This window comes from Emydura macquarii, unplaced genomic scaffold, assembly GCF_026122565.2.
Source record: "Emydura macquarii macquarii isolate MOO-44397 ecotype Brisbane River unplaced genomic scaffold, CSIRO-AGI_Emac_v2 contig_1644, whole genome shotgun sequence".
NCBI lineage: Eukaryota > Metazoa > Chordata > Testudines > Chelidae > Emydura > Emydura macquarii.
The window spans coordinates 2,955,626-2,977,154 of NW_027131781.1; the positions used below are offsets into that span (position 1 = coordinate 2,955,626).

The 21,529-nt window shown below is 43.7% G+C and overlaps 1 long non-coding RNA gene across 6 annotated transcripts in view; it reads right to left on the minus strand.

Annotated features, from left to right (window-relative positions):
* The window catches only part of LOC137158002 (uncharacterized), a 339,725-nt gene that overhangs the window by 123,926 nt on the left and 194,270 nt on the right, over positions 1-21,529 (minus strand). Inside the window, exon 4 of one of the 6 annotated variants that reach the window (XR_010921266.1) lies at positions 18,046-18,104. The exons of 4 other annotated variants lie outside the window; for them this stretch is intronic. This is a non-coding gene — a long non-coding RNA (uncharacterized lncRNA). Of the gene's footprint in view, positions 1-10,456; positions 10,756-18,045; positions 18,105-21,529 lie in introns of those variants that run through there. One more of the 6 variants, XR_010921268.1, reaches the window with a different exon arrangement.

Genomic DNA, 21,529 nt, shown 5'->3' on the forward strand with positions numbered 1-21,529 from the left:
CTAACTAACAGCTAGATTTACCTAATTGCTTAGAGTGCAGAGTTAGTATGATTCATTAAACCCCATACATGCTTGGGTACATTACACTGTGACTAAAGCTTCCCTGCTTAGAGCAATTAAAGTGGAGAAACTCTAGGCCTCATAAGTAATTGAATATAACAATACAGCTTGGAGTTGCTGTGGGTGTCTTATTAAGTTCTTCAAGCAAAAAAATAAAACAAGTTACTTCCATTCTCCAATCAATCATTTTGGGAATTTTTTGATGACTGATATTGTTTTTTTCCTAGTGCCAAAAAAGAGGCAGAATTCAAGCATTGCCTCACCATTTAATTCTATCAATCATAACATTTTTTATATCAAGTCAATCTCTGACAGCACTGAGCAGAAGTCAGAGCTATTAGAAGGAGAGAGACTTTGGGGAGAATCTAGTAACATTTGGTAATTATATACACATTGCAAAAATAAAAGTAGCAATTTAGCAAAACAGGAGTGGGGAAAATGATCATTCTGGCTGGCAGGAGTAAATTAGACTCCTTCTGTATAGTTTATTTAATAAAATTACACACACAAGAACATTACCCTCATCACTTTCCGGAAATTCCATCCAGGTTTCCGGATGTCACTTCTAGTTGGAATTTGCCATTCCTGTTGTGATCAGGAATGGCTAATGCTGAGATCAAGGAAACATATCAAACACTTTACACTCTATGACCTCGAAAGAGTGTAGTCCAATTGCAGAAAGCGGAAGGTTAGGAGAAAAAGCAGAGCTCCATCTTTTGCTATGGAAAGTGGGTGGCTGCTTAAGATTATATAAAAGCTGCAGGTTGACCATTGACACCCACTCCTCAAGCCTTACTCCATCCACATCAGGGTATCCCCAGGGGGAACGGTGTGAATTAAAATTGTCGCAGTGGACTAAAGGTCTTGAGAAGATAGATGGGACAGGAATTGGCCAGGTAGCAGATGGAGGTTTGTACACATTGATAAGAGTCAGGTCCTTCACTTTTACAGCCTGCCATTTGATAACAACATTTGGGCCTGATGATGAGACAGAGTTGCTAAAACACCTTCCTTGACGTAGGACCCTATCCCATATTACCCATGATGGAGGCAAGACACAACAGCAAAGCCCAGGAATGGATAGTTGAGTGTCAGTAGTAGAGCGTATTTCCTGAAGCAAGGTGACGTGCTTCGTGTTCTATGGCAGCGAGTACAGACCTTAAGATTAACGTGGTTTACCAAAACCACGTCTCCTGTGTAATGGCTTTAGGTTTTACTAATTCAACTGGAGACATGGGTACCAAGGGCCACATGCCCCCTGCCATTGGGTGCCATAGAAAGAAGTGATGGTGTCAATTTAATAGGGAAAGTGGAATTTCATAGGCAGAAAAAGGGCCCCTGGTGGGATGCCATGTGTTGTAGCAGCTGCAGACATGGTAAGCAGGGCTCCTGAAGCCAACTGGAAAGGGGTGTGCTCATCATGGCTGATGGATGCAGTAGAAGAACCCTGGCCTGGGGGCAGCAGTGACATACAATGCAAAGCTGAGTGGCCGTAGCAAAGGGATCAGCACACACAAGTCCTGTCGGTGACTCACTGACACCTCCAAAGGGTTGCTACCCACTGCATTGGGAGGGCATGACAAAGCAAGGCGTACAGCAGGGGACACCCTTCCATGGCCTGCGCTATACATGAGTTCTGCAGATAGCTCCATATCTCCGTACACGCACACCACTTCCTGGCCACTTCAGCTGCCTGGTACAACAATGAACTTGGTGTGCAGATGAAAGGCATGTTTTATTTTTACATGGAAGGGCAACAAACAGCCTTGCAGATGCTATGATGAGAGACAGACAGAGTTCCTTAGAAGAATGTAGGTTTTACTGGATAAATATTTACTGTACAATGTATGTTTTACTGTGTAAAATCAAAAGTGGGTTCACAGCATATTATTGTCTCTGGCATAAAAATTAGTTGGCAGTACAGACAAATCTGATTCACCACTAAATGGAGACGCTGGAAGCATACATTCCATGTCTACTGCTCATAGCGCTCACCATAATTGAAATCCATTTTGCGATTGGAATGTAGATAAGCAATGCACTGAAGCAACATTTTAAAATTCTCAGGATTGCTTTATTTTGTCCTTCAAATAGTCAGTGAAGCCCCAGCAATAAAGACATATCAATTGCCCCCATTTATATCTTTCTAAAGACAGCTTTTTATTTTACAGACACTCAGGTAAAATAAGTAATGGTCCCAGTAGAAATGGTGTGGAGCGACTCTGATGAAATCATACAGGGGACTTTGCACAGAGAGAGCTGGGGTTTTTTACTGAATGCTTACTAATGAATGCATTAAATGTGAAAACAGAGAGGAATGTCAGTGCAAGGGAATGATCATTTCATCTATTTGGACAGATTTCCATGTACTACTGTCTATAGAGAGAAACAGACAGACATACAGTGTTACGGTGTTTGTTAATTCCGAGTCTGCTCTGAAAAGCAGTAAAAGCAGCACATTGCATTGAGGAGAGAAAAAAGAAACCTCTCTGCAATTGGAATGAATCATTTGATTCATGATTTGAATCATGATTCAGCACAGGCACCCACTCCCAGGCTCCTGGCTCTCCAGCCGTTGTCTTCTTGGGTGGAGACCCGCATCTCTCTCGCTTCCGACCAGCATATTCCCAGACTGCACAGTTCTCTGCCTTCATTGTGGTGTTCCCAGCACCAACTGACTGCCCAAGGCCACCTGCTGGCTTTCTCTTCTGAGATGGTGAGCAGGTGTGACTGCTACTGTGATAAGGTGCCACTCAGCGCTTCCTTTGCCAGCCTGTTTATTCTTCAGGTAAAAGCGTTAGCGGGAACACTCATTAAAAACAACAGAAGAACCTATATGCATGCTAATAAGCTTACCAGAATTAATCCCAGACCTGACATGGATTCTGGCTGGAGCAGTCTTTATCCTCCCACTCAAGGAGATTCCTTGTGGTGAGCAGTCACCACAGCTTCAACCCAGAACAATCACCCAATCTCATGAGAAGTCGGTAGGCCCAGTCCTTCCAATCATGCCATGAGGATGGGGGCCCTCCACGAAGCAGGGGCCTGGTCCGTTTATTGCATCAGAACGAAGGCCCAGAGCCAGTTCAAAACCAAGCTATTTCTCCACAACCCCTTTCTCTAGCTTTTGGTCTCTGGAGAATCTGTTGGGACTAGTACAAGCATCTCTCTCCACAGGGATGGCTTCAAAGGGTGGCTAATGGAGGAAGGACATTAGCGTTCCCCCTCCCTCGAGCAGACGGTCAGACAATGCCGCAACAACACATACACAGCTGCATTTTTAATACCACGTACCCCAAAGGTGTTCACCTTAATCTGATACGGTTTTAATTTAACTCCATGAAGTTTGTCTTAATTCCATAAGGTTTGGTCAGGAGGATACAGGATGTTGTCAGTCTTCACAGCATTTTCCAAACTGGCCCTGGAATCGCCATTATCTGTCCTGCTTGTATTAGTCCCACTTCCCCAAAGTCAGTGAGAGGGAGAAAGAGAGAAAAGAAAAACAAAGCTTCCAGAGACAGCTCCGCGCTTACCCGGTGTCGTTGAAGGTCTATTGTTCCACCACTTTGAATGGTGGAATGAATTTGTCCCTGCCTCAGTTCATTATTATGCAGCCCCCATGTTTGCAGTTCAAATCCAGTCAGAGCCCTGGGCACCTTTAAACACCAGCCAGGATACGTGGGATGCTTCCCTGTTAGATTTCTTCACCTCTGAATGGTCTGGCAATGAGTACGGGAGCTGCCCTATAAAGAATGGGTTATTTTATCCCAGTCAAGAAATAAAACCCTCGCCTTCAGCACCCGACCCCACTCACAATCCTAGGAGCGACAAAATGGAGGACTGAACTAACCTTCATTTTGAGCCTGTTATTGTTTTACTAAGGATCCTCTACCCCTAGCTCCCCCAACTGATCCGTAGCCACAGGAACAGCGCCATTAACATCCATTTATTTTTTTCTGGATGAGCAATGGTTGCAGAGCAGGGCTCACGCACTGGGGTAGAAAGGGCTCTTGCAGTATAGAGCAGAGGCAGTGAAAAGACAACGTTCCCTGCAGTCCTGTACATTAAACAGTGCAGGCAGGAATCTATCCCACGGGAGAAGAGTAACGCCCACTTAAATCAAATGAGCTGCCTGCATTCTGCAGAGGGGGTGGGGAGGGAAGAATCAGGCTCCTCAGCTATTTCAACCACATAGTTTCTCTCTCTGGAAGCCATCCTCATTCAGCGAAGCATTTAAGCATATGCGTAAGCCTCATTGGTTTTACTGGGGCTTAAGCAAGTGCTTAAGTGTTTTGCTGAACAGGGATAGATTTCCGCACATATTTAAGTGTTTTCATGTACTGTGGCTTCAAAGAGAAAGCCAAACACATGATAAATTAGTACAGACCTGTTCCTGAAATCTCTTCCTGTCACAGCTTTATTGTGCAAGGAAACCAGTGGTAACATTTAACATACAAACAGAAAACTGCATACGCTTTTAATTAACCTCATTTCTCAATGAGTGATCCAGGCTTCACAGTTTATTAAAGCATTTCCTCTTTTGATAATGTTTTCCTCGGGTTGTATTTCTTTTTTTGGTGGATTGTACCTAGCCCTCTCTCTCCAGCTGCCTGAACTCATGCAAAACAAATTACATCAGCCATTTTTATATTGTATCATATTCTAAAAGTTTTTACATACAAAAAAAAAATCCTGGATTTTCATGATTTGTTATTGCTCACTTTAAATTTCTTTCCAAAATCATCTCCCATTTAATGGCTTTTCATATAGTGCCAGAGCTCTTCAATTTCATGGCGTTATTGATTGGTCAAACCCTAGCAAGCCTCACTTGCAACCTTAACAGCTGCAGGAACTTGTATTTCAAGGGGAAGTTTACTCAGAAATTTTTAAAATAGAGGCTGGGACTGATTTAAAAAAAGACGTGCTCCACGTGGAACGCAGAGTGTTACATATCGTCTGGTTTCACTCATGAGATAAGTGTTACTTAGCACCCATCTGCCAACGACAGGCTTTACTATTAAGTTGAATCGCCTGTTGAAAAGATACAGTCCAAAGAAGCTAAAAACAGTGTACGATTGCTAAGCAGTTTTAACCTGTTGCCTCAGTGAGCCTACTGGGATAACAATGTACCAGGAGTAAACTAAGACAGGAAACAGAAGGAAAACTGCAACAAAGGCTGCAGGATCTCATCAACACGCCACTCTTCAGTGTCTCTGAGAACTTCAGTGTTGACAAACCTTCACAATGGACAGACTGGAAGCACTATTTTGCAAGATTTCAAATGGCAAACAAACTCCACCAATAAACTAGAGATACACAGGTATCTCCTTGAATTTATGCTGTAGGGAAGCAGGCAGAGTATATCTTCCAATCCATTGACGTTACTGAAGACAGTCACAAAGATGACTATGAAAGAGTTCTGGCTGTGTTTGATGCATGCTTTATACCTCAGAGAAATGTGGCTCATGAAAGAGCATGCTTTCACCAGAGAATTCAAGAACCAGGGGAAACTGCTGAATGTTTTATTAGAGCTCTGCATACATTGGCTGAAAATTATGATTTTGGGAATGCAATCCATGAAAATATGAGAGACAGGCCGGTTATTGGGTTAACACATGCAAACCTTTCACAGCAGCTCCAATTAAAAAGAGAGTTAGCCCTAGCCACTGCTATTCAAATAGCAAAGCAGTCTGAGCCGGTGACACAGCAAAACCAAGAGCAAGCTGTGAAACTTGAAAAAACAGGGCACTCGCTTAGAAGCTGTTAACAGATGCAGCATGAGTGCTAAAAACTTATTACCATGAAAGTTCTGAGGCGAGGAGCGAGAAGTCCCAGGCTACAAGGGACAAATTCCAGCCAACATCTACAAGGTGAGCAAAAACCATATCCCAAGAGAGGGTGCATGTCGAGCCAGAGGGGAACGGTGCAATATATGCATGGAACATGGACATTTTGTAGCTGTTCCACAGCAAAGCAGTCAGGGAGTTGACTCATATTGCAGACAATCAACAGTCGTTATTTCTGGGATCTATCACTTGTGGTGACACAGAACCTGCCTGGAGAGTGAAATTGAATATTTATAGCAAGGCGTGGACATTGAAACTGACTCAGGAGCTGACGGACACAAGAGCCTTACAATCACCTTTAACCCCTCCAACAGTCACCTGACACAGTTCTCATTATCCCTGGAGGTATTCTGAACTGCACAAGCCAGTTTACTTCAGAAACAACTGACACGGACAAAAGCTATGCACCCAGAGTGTATGTGATCAAAGACCAACAAGCTTCTCAGCCACAGTGTGGCAGCCATGATGGGCCTAGTGAGAAAGGTGGAAAAACTCAATGGAGGATTTGATGATACTGGACTTTTGAGACGAGATCCCGTACAAATCAACTTAAGAGACAATGCTGAAGCATACAGTGTACAAACACCTCTACCAGCAAGGCCTTGGATGAGATTAGTTTTGGATTTATGCATATTCAGAGGACATCATTGCCTGGTCAGACTGGACTATTTTCCCAGGTAAATAGAAATAATGTACTTGAAAGACATAACATGTCGCAGTGTTATTGAGCAACTAAAGTGCACTTTTGCTCACGTCAGTATTCCAGTGGCGGACAATGGACCACAATTCACTGCAGCAGAATTTAAGTCCTTCCAAATGAAATACGATTTTGATCATATTACTAGCAGCTCACATTACCCACAAGCAAATGGAGAGGCTGAAACAGTTATACAGACGGCCAAGAAAATCTTACAGCAGGAACATCCATTCCTTGCTGTTCTGAGTCACAGATTAACACCAATAGCAGCTACTGGACATAGTCCAGTGCAGCTCCTGGTGGGAAGACAACTCAGAATTACGTTCCAACTTTGGAAAAGAATCTCTCTCCTTAGTGGCCAAACATGAAGAGAGTAGCCAAATCGGATAAAGGGCAAAAATAGCCTACCAACCCTTTTACAACAGACAACACTTAGAGAATTGCTGGGTCTAGAATCTGGTCACTTTCCTTGTGTCAAACTGAATGGAGAAAAAGGATGGACAACTCCAGCTGTCCTGTAGAAAAAGAATTCAGCGCCCAGATCACACGTCAGCAAAACCGACAGAGGACAGTTCAACAGAAACCGCTGACATCTACAGAAAGAACCATCAACACAGCAAACTCTGCAGATGCAGAACACGAAGAAGACAACTCAGATATGCCAAGCCAACCACAGCCAGTCATTTCAACTTATGAACAGCCAGATGACCAAATTGTTATCCATTTGGGTTGTGGAATTAGAAAATCAGTACGACGCAGACACACTTAACAGGCTTATACATACTGAACTTAAAAGACAGTGTGATGGTGTATATACCGTAAACGGTAGGAATGTAGAACTTAAAGAGGGAGATGTAATGGAATGTTAAACTGTATTGAACTGTTCAACCACTAGGTGGCCCGATGTGCAAAATACCTTATTTAAGCTAAGCAGTGCCCTACCTAGGAAGCGTGAAAGGATCTCATGATGAACACATCTGATGCCTGGTGTGTATAAGCAAACACTGTGTCCAGGCCATATCTGGTACAGAAGTACATGACAGGCCTCCTTTTGGACTTGCACTTCCTGCTTTTTCTGCATGCAAGCGGAGGATTTTTGCACACACATACAGCCTGCAAGCAGGCCTCCAGCTGGCTGTATGAACATACAACTCGCCCCTGTCTCCTGATTTGCACATGTACAAATGTGGGTGCTTTTTAAGCAAAGCCAATAAAGAACACTTTACCAGGGAGGGGGTGGGGGAGATCACAGATTTTCTTGAACCAGAAATAGGGCGAATGGTTAAGAATGAAGAAATATAAGAACGGAAATAAGCAAGGTTATTATATCATCATAAATTAGGAAAAGCAGAATAATAATAAAACAGAGGATGTTATAAATTTAGGCCAATGTGTTCTTAGCTGGGTGCCTAAAATCAGGGCCTTTAACCCATATTTAGGCACCTAAATAAAAGTATCCTGATTTTTCAAGGTGCATTCAGGAGATGCAAAAATTGTTCTCCAACGGTGCATTGTGCCACATACTTATTCAATAAAGTGCAAGCTTTTTAGCATGTCAGCCTCAGCTATAGCTACAGCAGTACAGTATTTTCACTGTGCAACCAAAATTACCAGCTTCACTGGCTCAGTGAGTTGGGGAGCATTTTGCTGCACTAAGTGGAATAATCACAGTCATTAGGTTACTAATATGTACAATATTCTTTCAAAATGGTAGTTGCCCATTTTTCTGACATGTTAGAATTGCCGAATATTTGCTTTCAAAGGAACCCATTACCTTCACCACTGCTAGCAGACAGGGGAGCTTTGAATCAGAGCTATAACAAATGATAAATTAGGAGTGAATTAGTACAAAATAATTGTTAAGCTCTCTAAGGTCTTAAACCCAGGCAGACTTTTTCCATCCTTTGATGTCACTAAGTTTTAATAAGCTCTGGAAAAGTTCCATCACCACAGGGTATGTGTAAGAAATTTTTATATTACACACACACACACACACACACACACACACACACTCTTTCATAGCAAACCCAAAACTGATATACTGCTAAATAGCGTTTCTTGTCCTGGGATCCTATTTTCACACTAGCTGCAAATATGACCTTTGTGAATAGCTGCCAGCTGCTTATAATTTTGACAGATGCAAGCACATTTCTGGGAAGCTGTATCCATTCAGTGGCTACAGATCAACAGGCTACACTCAGGGCTTTTGTAAAATTGATTGGCTCAGGAGAATCCCATTTGCAGCACTAACTGAGAACAGGTTTACCATGGTGAAGCGTTAATGACTTCGATATCAATGATCTAAATATGTCAACCTGTGACTCATGTTGGTATTAAAGAGCACTATATTTATACAGAGCAGCAATTAGCAGACTGTAAACGAATGTGATGCAGTTTCCAAGTAAATCTAGGATCTTCCAAGTGGTGTAATGCTAGACTTTATTTTCATCTCTTTGGAATTTCAGGGTTACTATTGCGCCTGGTCATTCCTCAGGATTATGCAGATTTATTTTTGCTGGTATTTCAGATACCACACTCAGGTTAAGAATACCCGCTGTCAGTTCTCCCAGGGAAAGCGTGCCATGGAGTCAGTGGATTGGAGCCTCTGAATATTTTGTAAACATTCTTAAAAACTGTGGAAAAATTAATCGGGACTGTAAGAGTCTAACCATGTTTCCTGGCAAATGGTTTTTATGCATTCACACCCCTCTACCTGCAAGCATAGGTAATAGGGTCATTGTAGTTTACAAGAAAGATCTCTAGTTCCTGAATGATTGCACAGGTTATCTCACACAATTATTGTCAAGTTTGCCTCCTCATTTACAAAGCGATAAAAAAAGAGCCTTGCAAAACACTGAAAGACTCGACAGGAGCAAACGAATGATTGATCCGAGTTACTGTGCATTGATTACCTTCCACCTGCCCTCTTTAGCACCTGAAAAAATGTGAACTTAATGAGCTGGCTACACAACTCCCGTCTGGTTCTGCTGGGCAGTTAGCAAATGCTAAGCATGGGAACTTGGAATACAGAGGATTTTGCAGAACAGTAACTGAATAAGGAGCCAGTTGTCTCCCAGCCACACACTTCCTAACTGTGGCATTCGTGAATCTCACCCCCTCAAACATTCCATTGAAATGAATAGGATTATACCACATTGCCAAGAAGCCACCCATGGAGCGAGAATGCCTGCTCCAAAGGGATGAAAAATGAGGGCTCAGAGTCCATACTGCCTCCAGACCAAAGAACACCTGTGCCTGCCCCCTTTACGTATTTGGGTACTTTTGTTTCTCATTATAAAACCAATGAGACGTGAGAGAGAAAAGAAAGAAAAGGCAAATACAGAGTGTCGCAGAACACATTACAGAGCAAAGCATCAGAAAACTGGGACCAGCAAGAAAATTAATGGAACAAAGCCGAGAAGGCAAGAGAGAAAATGAAAAGCAGATAAGCGTGTAAATATAACTGGGGAGATGCTAAGGTGCTGAGTAAATCACGTGCCAAGATGCTTGCCATTATAATATAGGAAGTTTACACATATTGGATAGGATTAGGAGTGGAGCCTAAGGGAGTTAGACACCCACATCCTGTTGACTTTTTTGGAAATGTAAACAGACAGTTGCCTCCTGAGCACTTCCTCATGAACAGGGGCGGCTTTGCTGCACCCAGCCTCAGTTTCCCCTCTTTGGGGCCCCTTCAGAACTCCACAGAGGTTTTCTCAGAGTTACTAAACCAGCCTCAGGCAGAGGAGGTGGCAACAGAAACAGGGCAAATCAAACGTCAAGGTTTCACAATAAAGTCCATCACCACACCACAAAACCCCATACCAGCTCTAGCATCTACCACTACACCCACCGTCCTTCCTCGGTCCCCGTCCACTCTTCACGCTGTTGCCACTCCCAGCCCTTCGCTGGAGCTCTGCCTACTTCAGTCTTCGGGCTCTAGCTTCCAGGCCCAACCCCTTCTCCTGGCCAGAGGTCTCCTGCTTACTGCAGCTTTTCTACAGGCTCTGCCCCAGTTTCCTCTTTTATAAGGCCCTCCCCTTAAGTCCAACTGGGCAGCAGATAACCAGTTACATATGCACTGGACCCTGCTCCCTCCCTGTGACGGAGTCCATGTGAAATTATTAATCCAAATATTAGAGGCGTTTTTAAAGCCCCTTCTCTCTTTAAGAAAGGAATAACATCAATAAACGGCTTTGAAGGAACAGGACAAAGCACTGGGAGTGAAGCTACCCTTGCTTTAAAGGGATACTTTGACCCTTTATTTAACCTGGTTTTTAAAACATTAACTCGGTGACACCGGTAACGCCACTGGCTGATGTGAGGCTGTGCCGTTCCTATTCTGAGCACACAGGGGTTAGCTTTTTCATTGTCATAATGAAAAATTCAGTAGAACTTCAGGAAATACCTCGGGCCACATCCTGAGATCACTTGTTCTGCTGAGAGTTTTATTAGTCAGACAGATGAATTTGGAGAGGAGGGTGTAGGAAAATATACTAGGACCCTTAACAAATTAAGGAAGCGGCTGACAGTTCTTTTTCTAAATATGTACATCTTTACCGGGCAAATCTGGAGTGACATTACCTTCAAACACACTGCAACGGCCCAGCTGGCTTCTTATTTAAATATCAGACTTTTTTTTAAGAGCCTGGATTGTTAGTATGGCATGAAGGGCCCATGGGGAAACATGATGTTGCTTTGCTTTCTTGATTTTCATTACAACACTGCTCTGTTGTGCTTCTGTGCATTACTGGAACCCACTGAGCAGAGCCACTCGACCAAATACCTTGGTAGGTCACACGCCACCACTCCTACACAAAGGAGGAGAAGGCTGCCTTGTGCTGATTTTATCAATATTCCAGAGTCATCACAAGCAGGAATGATTGGTTTAATATTACAGCTCAGATGTTTCTCAAGGTCCCTTTATATTAGGAAAGGGCTCCAGGTATTACGCTTGTATCTGGCTGCAGGAAATACGCCAGTGCACCAGCCAAGTATGATCATCAAACAAAAAAGAAAAATAGAGGCTCTACCAGTTCCCCTGGGCACCTATTAGACGCATTGGATTTGATGGGTAACTACTATTGCCTCGCCAGGACAAGCAGGGTTTTCTTAACACTTCTGACAAGCTGCCAGCTGATTAAATACAGTGATCATTTCAGATTTACATCAAGAACCTCCATAAAGGGCAGAGTTCAGCACGGCACCAAAGGCATTTCTTCTCAGTTGCTGCACTAATCAGCTATAGCGAGAGAGTTATTGGGTGGTAGATGAACTGGTCAAGCATTTTACAAAACAATGAGAACAGTCCATTTGCCTGTCAGTTCTTTAAACAGGGGGCCGGAGTCTTAGGTTGCTTACACCACGGTAAATATGGAGCAACTCCTACGATGATAATATTGAGCAGAATGTGGGCCAAAGTCCACAAAACATTACACTTTAACAGTTCGGGGCCGACTCTTCACTCCCTTACACCAGTTTTATTCTGGTCTAACCCACTGGCTTCAATGGAGTTATACTGGAGCACAACCCTCCTAGTGGAGGCAAGAATCAAGCCCTAAAGAATGAGCAACCCAGACAATTCAGAGACAGAGCTGAAATTCCAGGGTAAATTAAACACAGTATTAAAAGTGTTTGGGCACATACAAACTGCTCTATCACTGGTTCAAACAATGATGAGCTATTTTGCTTTCTAAAAACACAGCAAAATGAATTTGTTCATTTCTGGTCAACATCCAGCAAAATCATTTAAAAAGAAACTGAACTGAAAAAGGAGTTAATGCTGAGTCAAAGGAGACCCAAAAGTACCAAGACACATTAATGAGGGGAAAAACACCAAACATTGAGATAACTCCAGGGTCCCTGTTCATAACCAAAAACAATTTCAAAAAATTCATGAGGGTCTAATGTCCAAGGCTGTGTGTGAGCTAATACGCAGTGCGTAATGTCTCTCTCCATTGGCTTCTAATATTATAATACTATCGGTAAAACTCTTTGAGACACCAAATATGGATAGAGAAATCCTAAATGTTATGTGGTTCAACACCTATGAGGAAGAAGGTGCTCTCAGGACCTGAAATGTTCAGTCCAAAAGTTTTTCTCCCAAATGTTCTCTCTAAAGAAAGACCTCTTCTGCCCTAGGATATTGGGCCAAACCCTTTGCTGGTCCAGAAAACACGCCAGGTAGCGCAGGGGGTGCACATCAGCACAGGTTTGAGCTCATTGTGTCCCATCTTCACCCAAACGTTGACAAGCCTCACCTCCTCCCAAATGAGAAATCCAGCCCGAGCCTTCCCCTGCAAGAACAGCCTGGCACATGATACCATGCTAGGCCTGGTGAGGCAGCAGGCAGTTTGCAGCATGAGCTGCTTTCACTGCGCGGGTGCGGCCACATGACAGCAACAGCGAAAACCCCTGCCCGCTATCTGGAGGCAAGCTCAGGTTCGTGACACTTGTCATCGCTAAGATCATGTACCAAGGAGCTGCCTGTTCCAACATGATTTGCAGAGGGCGTCACTGCTCATCTAGCCAGGGGCATGCGTTGCTCTGCCTATCACCGGCCGCCGAAGAGCTGCTACAAATCTAACTGTAACTTTAGAAGAGCCAATTATCTCCCTCCTGTCGGAGCGGCCAAAGCGAATCAGATGTAAAACCTTTGACACAAGTGCTCTCTGCAGTTGCAATGGGTAAGTGGCGAATCCCACATGAATAATTAAAGGCAGAGAATCCTTATGGGGAAACAACAAGTACATTGTGAGAGGGAAGAGGGGAATTTTGCATCTGTGCACACACATGGCTGTGTTTGTGTTGGCGTGATGCCTGGAGGAAGAAGTGCATCCTGAATGTTGGTGTTGCTTATTTCAGCCTCTGTGTGACACCACCAGGGGATGAGGAGAGGCTGCAGTGAACTGATTTAGAGGAGCGTTGAATAGGACAGACTCTGTGTTGGGGGCGGGGGAGAAAGGCGAAGAAGGGACCCCGTTGGTTTTCCAAGAGTTTCACACTTTCCTCTGCCTCTGCAGCCCTGGGAGGTTCATAGGACGGCTCCAGGTCCCTGTCACTGCCCCTGACTGTCACCAAGAAACCTGCACAGGGCTTCAAACTGAGCTGAAGGAAATGTCTGTAGGGACCCATATGTTATTAACAAATCTTGCCCTCAAAGGCATTCCAAATGGAAGGTTTAGCCATAAATCTTGCATCGTTCTACTGGAGCTCAGCGTGACCTAAATGTGTGTCTGTTTCCTCCTACCGCTGACATGACTACTGGCTGAAAGAAACAGCTGCCTCCTGCTGACGAGCTGCAAGATGGGAGAAACATCTGTCTTTGCTCAGCGCTCCAGCCCGGATATGAAAGGGGGGTGTCTGCTGCTTTTGTTTCAGCTGAGCTATAAACTTAGAACACAGAGTGCCTGGAAAGTGTCACATCCCGCATTCCCCTTCCCATGGCACATAGCATCCCAAAAGAAGAGAAAGCAATTATCCTATTGTACTTTGAAACGTTCAGCCTCAGCTCTGTCCCTGTTTCATCATTTGGTAAACAGTGACTGCACGCGCAGCACTGCAAGGTACGCAAGGAAAGGCCCAAGGGCCACGTGACAGAGTCGGGCAGCGTGGCCTGGAAGAATGAGCCTAGGTTCTGGGAAGAGACAGCTAAGAGTTGTAATCCTGGCTCTGCCACGGACTGGCTGGCCTCCAGCATGTCACTACACCACCCGTGAAAGAGGGACAATCCCACCTACGTGACGGGATGGTGTGAGAATTGATTAGTTAATGCCTAGATTGTGCTTTGGACGTGGAAACACATTTGGACGTGGAAACACATTCTAAGTGTTATCAGATCTTGGCCACACGTCTGGCAAATGTCCTAGATTTCCAGACGTGGAGAAGACAGGTTTTTGTGTGAATCAATAATATTTTACACCTGTGGCGTGCCTAACAACAGGTATGCTTTACATAACTGTATGTCATCTACTTGTCATGGCCACGGGGATCTGAGACCACAGAAACCTGGCAATGTGGGAGAAGGACCCAGCAGACCTAAAATACGGGACACCATTTTCAGAGAAGTGATCCCCATAAGGTTATATTTTAACAGGGTAAAAAAATGATTTGAGTGGGAAGACGGTATACAAGCCCACGGGTCACAGATATCTCTGCAAACCTTGACACAAAGATGCTTCCCCAAAACACACCAAGTGAACTCCACCCCAATGTGTGTCATTTGCAGTTTACACACGTTCTTTTTTGGTTTGTTTTAGTGTGTGTATTCAAAGCCCAGGAAAGTCTCCTCTTCAAAGGTTATTGTCCTGGCCCCACAGTCCCTATCAGTGCTTAGTGCTATTCTGAAACAATGAAAGAACACTGCCCTCCATCCCACAGATTCTTCTCATTCATCATGCACATCTGGATTACATAAATATGCTGCTACCAGGAGAAACAAGTAGCCTCCACCATGAGACCCACATTTGAAGGCATGTCTTTGGAGGGGTCTTTTTCGGGACACATTCACAAGATGCAAAGTATGGCACGAGGCAAAAAAAAAAAAAAATCCTAGAGGGAATTAAATCACTCTACAAAGACCAAAAGAAAAAATTTAATTGCAATTATTTTCAGACAGTATCACTCTTCCTAGACAGCTGGTGATATCATATAAAGCGGTGTAAATCAGGAGTGAGTCCTTTGAGGACTGTGGAGTTACACACATGTAAAATCTGAATCAGGATCCAAATTAAATCTCTGGCAGATTTTTTTTTTTTAACACTGATCTGGAAAACATCTGCTGAACCATCCATTACCCAAGCACAAAGCAAGTGAGGCCACCTAAAACCACCTTGTTCCAACAACAGCAATAATGGAAACAGCGGGCTAGATGCTGAACTGGGGTAAATTGACATAGCTCCACGGACTTGAACTCCACTGATTTACATTAACTGCAGGGTTTTCCCAACGGGTGCTGGTAAACATCAAGGCTACTTCAGGTCCTGATCTTAATTCCATTGAAATCAAGGGGAGACTTTCCATTGCTGGCAGTGGGCTTTGGATCTGGCTCTAAATTAGTAACAACAAAATGAAGGAGCAAACACAACATGTGGTGTTCTCAAATCTTGGAGGATCATCTAAGTTCTCTCTGCAGCTATCCCACAAAATCCACATGCAAAGAAAAAGTGTGCTGTAAAATGTGAAAGAGAAATATGACAGCTCATGGAAGCAGAAGTGTGTGGTCCTGACTTCCAGCCCAATAACTTCTTTTGACATGAATCTTGTATTGGAATAACAGAGAGACACTAGGGAAACGATGAAAGCCACATTGACATCACTGGTACTACAGCCAGCATCAAACCCATTTCAGGGCTATAAAATAGCTGAAAGTACCCTTAGATGAATTATGCAAGGGATACATAGCTAAGGTTTGGGGGTTTTAAAGTACAGTTGTAGTAGGTTGGTTACCAGTGGTAGCTGGAGAACATCACTTTGCCAGGATTCCCAGCGGGATTGTGTTCCCAGTTCAACAAAAACATCAGAACATCCTTCACTTAGTGCCCATCAACATAGGTTTATGGAAAACAGATCTTGTCAAATTAACTCGGTATCTTTTTTTTTGTATATGATTACAAGTTTGGTTGGTAAAGCTAATAGCACTGATGTAATATACTTAGCTTTCTGTAAGGCCTTTGACTTGGTACCACGTGACATTTTGGTTAAAAAACTATATAGGTATAAAATTACCATAGACACATTCAATGGATTAAAAGCGGGCTAATTGATAGGTCTCAAAATGTAATTGTAAATGGGGAACCATCACTGAGCAGATGTGCTTCTCGTGAGGTCTCGCAGGGATTGGCCTTACACTATTTAACATTTATCATCAAATGACATGGAAGAAAAGATAAAAGATAAAAGATAAAACATCACAGATCAAGTTTGCAGATGACACATAAATTGGGGGAGTGATAAATAATGATACCAAGTCATCTGGATCACGTGGCAGACTGGGTGCAAACAAACAATGGGTGTTTTAATTTGGCTAAATGTAAATGTGTACACCTCCGAACACAGAGTGTAGGCCATACTTAAAGGATGGGGGACTTTATCCTGGGAAGCAGTGATTCTGAAAAAGATTTGGGGGGTCATGATGGATTCAGCTGAACTTGACCTCCCAGTGAGACACTGTCGCCAAAAGGGCTAATGCAGTGTTTCTCAACCCTTTAAGTAGCAAATACCCCCTAACTTCTGAGAATTTAAATACGTACCCCGACACTCAATTTTCCACGGGATTTTATATTTACAGACTAATGAGAGCCATATGTTGGAAGAAGGGCTGAGTACATAAGGCCGTGATATGACAGATGTCAGATCTAGTGTGGGTAGGGTTATCACCTTTACACCAGGGGTGCACAACTCAAGTATGTACCTGGGCTAGAGGTGATGTTGGCCAAAGCTAGGAGGCTTTGAGCAGCATGCCAATGCTGGGGAATATAAAGCGCTGCACCAAATTTTTTGCCATAGATTTGAGAGGAGGAAGGGGTGAGAGAGAGACAGGAAAAGAGGGTAACTGGTAAAATCATAGTTGTCAATTTCACTGTTCAGCTAGAGCAGTAAAATTGACAAGTTTTCTGGGCACTGGACTTTGAGCCGGGGAGGGGAGCTGCCACCTGCCAGCCCGGGAGGTGGGCGATTGCCACCCAATCTGAGCTGGGGCAGAGGAGGCTTCCGCACCAGCTGGGAGCCAGGGATGTGGGCCGGCGGCTGTTGCCTGTCTTCAAGCTGGGGCGCTGGAGGCTGTCCCTCGACTCGGAGCCGGGGTGCGGGTGGCTGCCACCCAGCTCGAGAGAGGCAGGAGGCTGCCACTGGCCTCCCACTTGGGAGCTGGGACTGGGTGGGAAGTGGGCGGCTGCCGCCCGGCTTCCCCAGAAGTTGGCAACTGCCGCCCGCCTCCCCTTCACTCTGTTTTTCCCCGGGTACCCCCTGCCTGTGTCTCATGTACCCCCAGGGGTACGCGTACCACAGGTTGAGAAACTATGGGCTAATGAAATCCCAGGATACATAAACAGAGGCATCTTGAGTAGGAGTACAGAGGTTATTTTACCTCTGTATTTTGCACTGGTGTGACCGCTGCTGGAATACTGCATCCAGTTCTGGTCTCCACAATTCAAGAAAGATTGGAGAGGGTTCAGATAAGAGCCATGAGAATGATTAAAGGATTAAAAAACATTCCTTGTAGTGATAGACTCAAAGAGCCCAATCTATTTAGCTTAAGAGAGAGAAGGTTAAGGGGGGACTTGATTACAATTTATAATCAAGCGTTTGAAAGTGGGCTCTTCAATCTAACAGCGAGAGATATAACATGAATCAATGGCTGGAAGTTGAAGCTAGACAAATTCAGATTGTAAATAAGGTGCACATTTTTAACAGTGAGAGTATTTAACTATTGGAACAACTTACCAAGGGGCATGGTGGATTGTCCATCACAGACCATGTTTGAATCAAGACTGGATGTTTTTCTAAAAGATCAAAAAGAATTATTTCAAGGAAGTTCTCTGGACTGTGTTATACAGGAGATCAGACTAGATAATCACAATGATCCCTTCTGGCCTCGGAATCGAAGAATCTACGAATTTGAAGCACATGGAGTAGTCCAGATAATTGCAATGTGACTACCTATGCACTTCAAGGTAAGCATGTACTGCAGTGATTGGCAGAATTGTGGCCAGTAAAGATAAATCCCAAAAGAAAAACACCAAAGTAATGAGCCAGGAGGCTGACGTGTTATTTGGTGGCCAAGTCACCAGCCACAATCATAGAATCATCGAAATGTAGGGCTAGAAGGGACCTCAAGAAGTCATCAAATCCAGCCCCCTGTACTGAGGCAGGACCAAGTTCACCTAGATCATTCCTGGCAAGTGTTGGTCCAACCTGTTCTTAAAAACCTCCAATGACAGTGATTTCACAACCTGCCTCGAAAGCCTAGTCCAGTGTTTAACCATCCTTGTCCTTGGAGAGTTTGTCCTAATATCTAACCTAAATCTCCCTTGCTGCAGATTATTACTACCAGTGGACACGGAGAACAAGTGATCCCCGTTCTCTTTATAACAGCCCTTAGCATATTTGAAGACTGTTATCAGGTTCCCCACCCGCCACAATCTTATTTTCTTAAGACTAAACATGCCCAGTTGTTGTTTTTTTAAACCTTTCCTCATACATCAGGTTTTCAAAACCTTTTATCATTTTTGTTGCTCACCTTCCTAATTTGTTCACCTCCTTCCTAAAGACACGCAAAATTGACAGTACTCCAATTGAGGACTCGAGTGCTGAGTAGAGCGGAACAATTACCTCCTGCGTCTTGCATACAACAATTCCTCTTAATGCACCCCAGATTGATATTAGCCTTTTTCGCATCACATTTGTGGCTCGTGTTCAATTTGTGAGCCACAATAACCCCCAGATCCTGTCCAGCAGTACTACCACTTAGCCAATTATTTCCCATTTTGTAGCTGTGCATTTGACTTTTCCTTCCGAAGTGAAGTATTTTGCACTTGTCTTTACTGAATTTCATCTTGCTGATTTCAAACCAGTTCTCCAATTTGTCATGGTTGTTTTGAATTCTAATCCTGTCCTTCAAAGTACTTGCATCCCCGCACAGATTTTAGTTACCCACAGATTTAATAAGCACATTCTCCCCTCCATTATCCAAGTCATAATGAAAATACTGACTAGGACTGGATCCAGGACTGATCTCCGTGGAACTCTATTAGCTGCTTCCCACCCATACCTCAGTTTGACAGCGAACCATTGATAAAAGCACTGTACAGCCATTAACATGATCAATTAATAAAGCACTGTAGACTCATTGATATGATGAATATTACATTCTCCTTTTTATTAGGTGACTTACCCAAGGCCACATACAAGTGCCAGAATTAGACCCCCATACTCCATCCACTAGGTCACATTACCACATCAGGCCAAAACCAGGAGCCATGGGAAACTAATGTTTTGCATGCTTATCTTAACAGTGTCTCCAAACTTCAAGGTTCACCCATCGATTAGTATCAGTAGACCTGGTTGGGAACTTTCAGAAAACGCTGATTCGCATATCAGTTTTGACAAAACTTTCATCATGAAGGTGTCAGGATGGAATTTCCATCAAAAAGAAGAGAGGAAGAATGAGAACCAATAGGCTGGTGGTTGGGACACTTCTTTGAGACATAGGAGACACTGTAGGTTTAAGGAACTGGGTCTGAATCAGATAGAACAGGGACTTGAACGTGGGTGTCCCACATCCCAGGTGAGTGACTTAACCTCCAGGTGAGCAGCTATTCTGGGGTGACAGCCCTCTCTCTGTCTCATTTTTTCACAAAGCTTTTTGAAAGGTGTTGGTTTTGTTCCGCATCAGAGTGAAAACAAATGTTGACACCTCAAAATTTTTTGCTAAGTGGAAATTTTGTTTTCCGGCCTGTCCTAATTATCAGTATCTTTTGGTATTTTGGTTGCTATTAGCTGAAATCGTACTGTAAATCATAAGATGCATTGGTTAATTTACAAAACACTTGTTTTCCTAATTGTCTGCTCTGTTTTCCTATCTGAGATGTCTAAAAGCAAATAATTGCAGCCAAGTAACTGATTAATCACTGAAATTAAATTAAAATTATTGAGAAAATGATTTAACATATTTAGATAATGCACATGCAATATAGAAGAACTGGTAATCCTTCTTCCAAATTACCACTCTGTAGGGAAGAGATTCAATTAATTGTGAGGAAAGTATTTAGTACAGCAATATAAAGTTAGTGATTCAAATTATTGTATAAGTTGTTGATACACTATGGTACTCCCTTGCTATTTAAATGCAAACCTCAAGAAAATTTAACCAGACCCATGCTGAATTAGTATGGCATAAATTATTTAATACCGAGGGGCAATAGATTCTAGAGACTGACTCCTTTGGAGAATTTTAGTTATTATACGTCAAAATGCTTCGGTTTCACAATCAGACTGAAAAAGACAGAGGTCATTTACCAGCCAGCGCCAGACCACCAGTATCATAAGCACCATGATCCCATCATGACAACTGACAACACATCCCTCCCCGCTCAGTCAGGAAACTTTGCTACTTGGGCAGCATGCTTTCCAGGAACGCCATGTTGGATGATGAGATCATCCAGCACCTGGCAAAGGCCAGCGTGGCATTTGACAGGCTCACCCACAGGCTCTGGAGAGAGCATGAAGCCTGCCTCAGAACCAAGATAAAAATCTACCACGCTGTTGTACTTATCCCGCTCCTCTACGCTGCTCTACCAACGCCACATCAAACAGCTGGAGAGCTTCCACCTTCACTGTCTAAGCTCCGTCTGCAACATCAAGTGGCGGAACAGGATCTCCAACACTGAAGTCCTTGCGAGATGCCAAATCGCTGGCATCAAGAGCATGCTCCTCAGGGCTTAACTTCATTGGGTCGGACACATGCTCCTCATGAAGGCTTCCCAAATACTGAAGCAGTGCTCCACAGCCAGCTGAGCATGAGAACTCACTCTCAGGGTTGACCCATCCTCAGAGATAGCACACCTTGAAGGCCAATCTCAAAGCATGCAAGATAGACATTAAAACCCGGGATCTAGTTGCACTGGATGGACCCCGATGGAGAGGTCTGTGCCATGAGTCTCTGTGCACTTTTGAGGAGTGGCATGTGAGGTCTCTGTAGGAGAAGAGAGCACGTCATAAGGCCAAACACCTCAAACTCTGCCCCCAGCAAGGACTAGACTTGCAAGACATGCAACTGCACTTGCAAATCCAAGATAGGACTTGGTTCCCATGTAAGAAGCCATAAAAACAAATAAATCCAGAACCTGAGTCAATACTAGCTGAACACTCATCCATCGAAGCGATGGGAAAACCCATCATCAGCAGCAATAGATTCTAGGGACTGACT